Raw genomic sequence first — 7,015 nt, 5'->3', positions numbered from 1 at the left:
CATAAATCAGTCCCCGTCATACAGTCCGAGAGATGTACAGAATGTTAACAGACGCTTGGGTCCACCTCGTCCATGGAGAGCAGATGACCTAGATTAATCTAGTTCCATTTACGAGCATTTGGTACATATCCCACGAAACACTTCCTATTCATTTACTCATCCATGTGCTTTTTCAATGCACAGGAGGCTGCTGAGTAACATAAGGGCCCATGGTGCTAGCATGGATAGGAGACTGGCTGCCTGGCAGAAAGCAGAGAGTGGGGATAAAAGGCATGCTTTATACATTAATGATCTGGATGAAGGAACTGTTTGCATTCTGACTACGTTTGCAGATGATACAACAAGAGGTAGAGTGACAGGTAGTATTGAGGTGCTGAGGCTGCAGTATGAATTGGACAGGTGAGGAGAGTGGGCAAAGAAGTTGTCGATGGAGTACAATGTGGGAAAGTGTGAGGTCATGCACTTGGCTAAGGAGAATAAAAGCATGAGAGATAATGATAACTGCAGATGCTGCAGCATCCGAGATTAAAAAAAAGTGTGGAGCTGGATGAACACAGCAGGCCAAACAGCATCTCAGGAGCACAAAAGCTGACGTTTTGGGCCTGGACCCTTCATCAGAAAAGTGGGAGGGGGAAGAGGGTTCTGAAATATATAGGGAGAGAGGAGGAGGCGGATCAAAGATGGATAAAGGAGGAGATAGGTGGAGGGGAATCTAGAGTTGCAGTGGGGTAGAGATCGCCTGAGGTTTGTCTGGATTCTCCAGCATCTGCAGTCGCCATTATCTCTGATACAATTTTAACTTCACTGCAAAGCGCCTTCCAGGGATGCCTGACCTGAAGAAGTTACCAGCCTCCCTCCAGAATAAAAGCATAGACTCTTTTCTAAATGGGCAGCAAATTCAGAAGTCTTGCGTGCAAAGAGACTTGGGAGTTCTACTCCAGGAATCTCTCACGGTAAACTCGCAGGTTGAGTCAGTAGTCAGGAAGGCAACTGCAATACTGGCATTTATTTTGCCAGGACTTCAAGGCAGAGATTGACAAATTCTTGATCTCACAAGGAATCAAGGGCTACTGGGAGAGTGCAGGGAAGTGGAGTTGAAATGCCCAGGCGTGATTTAAATGGTGGAGTGGGCTTGATGGGCCGAATGGCCTTACTTCCACTCCTATGACTTATGGTCTTGAAGATGTTTAAAAAAAATGTACTTATGAGGCTTTAGAAGCCTTGAGTCAGGCCACATTTGAAGTAGCATGTGCAGTTTTGGGCCCAATATCTCAGGAAGGATGTACTGGCCCTGGAGCAGTTTCAGAGGAGGTTCACGAGAATGGTCCCAGGAATGAAAAGCTGAACATATGAGCAATGTTTGAGGATTCTGGGACCGTACTCTTTGGAGTTTAGGAGGATGACGGGGGATCTAATCCAAACTTAGTCTCCTGAATGCCTGGATGGAGTGGATGTTGGGAAGATGCTTCCATTGGTAGGAGAGACTACGACCCAAGGGCACAGCCTTCAAGTAAAGGGAAGGCCTTTTAGAACAGAGATAAGGAGAAACTTCTTCAGCCAGAGAGCGGTGAATCTATGGAATTCACTGCCACAGAAGGCTGTGGAGGCCGGGTTATTGTGTACATTTAAGGGTGAGATAGATAGGTTTTTGATTATCAAGGAGATCAAGGTTATCGGGAGAAGGCAGGAGAATTGGCTGAAGGAACTTCTCAGCCATGATTTAATGGTGGAGCAGACTTGATGGGCCAAATAGCCCGATTTCTGCTCCTATGTCTTATGGTCTTATAGTAACACAGTATGGACATGGGCCCTTCCGCCTCAACTGGTTCATGATGACCATGGTGCCCACTCAGCTGGATCCAACTGCCCACATTATATCCCTCTAGATCCTTCCCATCCATGTACCTGTTCAAATGTTTTTTTTAAAAAGTGTTGATATTGTACCTGCCTCAACAACTTTCTCTGGCAGCTGATTCCACATGTGCTCCACTCTCTCTGTGAAGTTGGTACCCCTCAGGTCCTTCCTAAATTCTTGCCCTCTCACCTGAAACCTATGCCCTCCAGTTTTCAATTCCCCATCTGTGGGGAAAAAAAACAAACAAACACGATATGCATTTATCCGACCTATGGTCCTCATGATTTTATACATCTGAATAAGGTCACACGTCATTCTCCTACGGTCCAAGAAATAAAGTCCTACCCTGGCCAACATTTCACTGTAACTCAGGCCCACTAGTCCTGCATAAATCTTCTTTGAACACTTTCTCGTTGAACTAGGTTGTTTTTACAACAGGGTGACCAAAGCTGTACACAACACTCCAAGTCTATTCTAAATGCCTTGATCAATGAAGGCCAGCATGCTGAATTCCTTCTTCAGCACCCTATCCACCTGCAACACTGCTTTAACCAAACTACGTACCTGTACTCCTTGGTCCCTCTGTACCACATCACTAATCAGGGACCTTACCATTTACTGTACAAGGCTTACTTTAGTTTGACATTCCAAAGTGCAACACCTCACACTTATCTCCATTCAATTGCATTTTCCAATCCTTAGCCCACTTCCCCATCTGATCAAGATCCCTCTGTAATTTTTGATAACCTTCTCCACTATGAACGATACCGCCTAACATTGTATCATCTGTAAACTTACTAATCATGCTTTGCACATTCACATCCAGATCATTTATGTTAATAACAAATAACAAAGGTCCCAGCACCAATCCCTGTGGCACACCACAAATCACAGGCCTCCAGTCCAAGAAACAATCTTTAACTGTCACCCTCTGCTTTGTACCATCAAGCCAATTTTGAATCCAATGAGCTAGCTTTCCCTGTTCAAGTGAGCCACAACACACTGCAGCATCCCGGAGTTTCATAAAGCCAAGGAAGAACACTGATAGTGTCTTTAGAACTGACAGTTACCCAAAATGCATTGTTCGCAGATGCTACACAACTGATGGCAACAGGAAGACACAACACATCCAGTGATAGCAGTCACCAGACTATGCACTGAGGGTGTGAAATAACCACCAGGTTACACTACCCCGTAAGAACCATGATATCCCACGAACTGACAGCTGCTGTTGAGAACGAAGGATCCAACATTCACAATTAGCAGAACCAATGCTATTTACAAGATACCATGCAAATACTGCCAAATACCTTCCCTAAGGCAAACCGGTAGGAAACTCGCCATCAGGATTCATGGACATCAACTCGCTGCCAAAAGTCATGACCCACTATCACTCACCTTAATGCACATGGATAAAGAGGGACACCAATTTGACTGGGACAACGTAGCCATCAGAGGACATCCCAACCAAAGACATGCACAAGAATTCAAACTAGAACTCCATTAACAAACATGTCCAGCTGGACACCACACACCAACCACTAAAAAACCAATCTGGAAGTGATGCTCACCACCCCAGCAAACTGAGGCACATAAATAGTAAGAAGGACAGAATACCAACGTTTCATTCACGGTGCACTGATGATGTTATGTAGTATGGTGATGAAATGTCTGTGAACAAACTTACAAGCTCAGTGAGCAAGTCAACAGCATCGTATTTAATGAACTGACCCTGACATTTCCTGCAAGGCAAGTGTGAAAGTGATTATCAACATGTATCTGTCAATTTCCGCAATTTGACTGTCACTGTCATCAAACTCTGTCAGTTTCCGCTTGGTGGCCATGTGAGTGCAGTTATCAATAAGGACGTGTCAGATTCCGCTCTGTGAATGAGAGTAATTATCAAACTGTACATGTCAGTCAGTTTATGCTGTGTGTAACTGGGAAGGCTGATTCCAGCATTTGCAGTTCTTGCTATGTCCAAGGTTATTGTCAATCTGTTCCTGTCAAGTTCGTCCATTTGGATATGTGCATGTAAGCAATGTGCACCTATCATTTGCTTCTCTGTCAATTTGCGAGTCCAGTTACCAAGATGTTTGTACCTGTCACTTTATGCTCTGTGACATTGGGAGTGTTATCATCAATATATTCCTGCCAGTTTCAGTCTCTGTGAATGCGAGTACAGCAATGAATATGTGCATGATAGTTTCTATTATGTGACTATGTGAACATTTTTAATCAACCTTTTACTTGCAGTTTCTGAAGTATTAATATGGTCAAATACCATTTTTTTCCTGTCTGACCCTGCAATATGAATGCTTGAGGTTAGGTATCCATGCGTACTGGTCACTTTTCTATTCCTTAAAGTGGATCAGGTTTCAGGCAGCCAAAAATATTATCCGTGGAAGCGTGATTCATTATGTGGAGTTGATATCAGAGTAATTCTATGCAGATTTCCTTCAAGTCCTGAGGTTATACTTTGGATAAGGATTCAGCCTACCCATCTTCAAAAATGGTGTAAATGTCAATGCGTTATGTTAGGTGAAATCTGTTTGAACTGGGTATCTTGAATGGAGAGAGAAGCAAAATAAAGTGGCATTCCTCCGTGTTGTTTTATTGTCTGCTTTAACATGTCTGACTGGAAATTAAAGCTCAACGTGTGTCTGACTCAATCTGCTCCGTGACTGTGGAAAGGATGTTCTCTGCTGTGACAGTGGGAACATACCTGCTGTTTGTTCGGACGAGCTGGTCACACTTGGCTTTGTACTGAAGAAATGATACATTGCCTTGTTTCTTCAGGTGTTTGCAGGATGGAAAAAACAGATAGCTCCTGTAAACCGTCATCAGATGGGTGTGAAAACATTTAACTGATCAATTCAACATTTAGCTAATAAACATTCAGATATTTAAATTATCACCAGGAATTCTAACAGAACTATGGGTCTGATTGCACTCTTGCCCTGAGCTGCACTACATTTGATCAATTTTAAAAACTTCAACTCCAACTGAGTGATGCACAGAAAGTAACCAATACCCGTACAGCTCCATGACTGGAACTACCTAATGCAAGCTTGTCTGTGCATATGTGTTTAGTTACTGATCCATTCATGTCAGTTGCTACCTGTTGACTGTGTGAGTGTAGTTATCAATGTGTCCCTCTAAATCTTTGGCAAATTACTTCTGTATTACACAGCAGAGACTGACAGGGAAACATTAGTCTCGACCAATCAAGCATTGTAAAAATGCTACAGAACAGGAGGTCATCGTTTGGTGCGTCATGTCCATGCTGACCCAAACACCCCCAGATGGCCATCAGAATCACATCTTCCTGAACACATCCCATAGCCCTGCAGGTTTCATTCTATTATCCTTCAGAACTTGGTCCATATGTGACAGACCATCAAAAGAGTAGAGACAGATTATTTTGTGAAGAATTTGGAAACTAAAATTTAATACTGAGGACCATTGGGTAAGTACCTAGGTTTTAGATAATGATATTTTTTTTTAAAAGAACCGTTGTTATGGAACAAGATGGACAACCACACTCCATTGATCCTTCAATCTTCCTGCATTCGAAAACTGAGCATTTTAAATGTTTCATGGAAAGTGGAGAGCCAGTTACCATTTAAATTATTTATTTATTTTTTAAATGTCCATGATCACAAAATCTTCTGGCTTACAACAGAACAAAAAAAAATCTAGTTCCACAAGATGAAGAATTTGAGAACAATCCTGCGATAAAGGTGGAGATGGTAGTTCCCCTGCCACCGTGATACATTTATGGAAATTGAATGCTGGCTGAATGGATGTAATTATTGGCTTGTTGTTTCTCAGCAGTGCAGGCTTGGAGAGACAGGACTGTTTGGTGTGCTGTAGTTGTCTATGCCTAGATATGTGTGAGTGATAAACATTTTGTATATATCATGTTTCTGTTAGCTGGAATTTAAATGGAACTCCATAGCTGTTAGTCCTTGGAACACGTCTTTAGTCATGATGTTTGTATTTTTGAACTAGTTCTGAGTCAGTCAGTACCTGTATCTGTCAGTCCATCCACATGGAAACAAAGCAGAATAATATTACAGATCCTGTCACACTTCTTCAGAACAGAGGTTCAACTTCAGAACCCTCATTTCCATACTCATATGCTGATAGACTTGCTGAGATTTTGCAGCAATTTCTACTTCTGTTTCTGATTTCCAGCATCTGCAGTTGCTTGGTTTTTCCTATTTGTCAGGAAAATTTGTTTGAAGTTCGCATTATTTATTTGTTACGTTTATGTATTGGAAAACTATTTATCAAAGGAAGAATTCTGTCACGATCAGTTACTGGTAAACTAAAATGAAGCGTCACTCTCAACACAAAACCAAAGTTGTTGGAAAAGTTCAGCAGCTCTGGAGGCATCTGTGCATGCAGTTATCAATTTATACTTGCTGGTTTCTATGATGTGAATATATGAACGTAATAACTAATTTATATCTGACAGTTTCTGTGGCATCAATGTTTACATACAGTTATCATTTTGCCCCTGTCAGTTTCTTCTATGTGAATGTAATCATCCATCCTTACCTGTCAATTTCAGCTTTTGTCCATATGTGAGCATAGTTATCATTCTGTCCTTGTCATTCTGTCCATTCTGCTCTGGTTATGAGTGTAATTGTCAAATTTTACACAGTTCTGAGGAAGCATCACCAGACCTGAAACATTAACTGATTTTCTCTTCATAGATGCGACCAAACCTGCTGAGCTTTTCCTGCATGCTCTCTTTTTGCTCCTGAATTACAGCATCCACAATTCTTTTGTCTTTTTTATATCAGATTTTACCTTTCAGTTTCTGCAAATTGAATGTGTGAATCCAGTTGTCAATCCGTGTCAGTTTCTGCTCTTCAATGAGTGTACTTATCACTTTTCTCCGTCAAATTCTGCTTTGTAAATAGCTAAGTATAGTTATCTCTTTGTTCTTTGTATATCGTAACTACACTCTTGTATTCACGTATCAGAAAATGGCAGGGACAATGACAATTATGCACACATTCAGAATGCAAAAAAGCTGACAGGTACAGATTGATAAATGTATGCACACATTATAAAAATGTAGAGATTGAGATGAATGAAATGACATGAATGGATCAATAACTAAACTCATATGCACAGACAAGCTTG

This window comes from Stegostoma tigrinum, chromosome 44, assembly GCF_030684315.1.
Source record: "Stegostoma tigrinum isolate sSteTig4 chromosome 44, sSteTig4.hap1, whole genome shotgun sequence".
Lineage (NCBI taxonomy): Eukaryota > Metazoa > Chordata > Chondrichthyes > Orectolobiformes > Stegostomatidae > Stegostoma > Stegostoma tigrinum.
Note: the sequence above shows the minus strand (reverse complement) of the source record.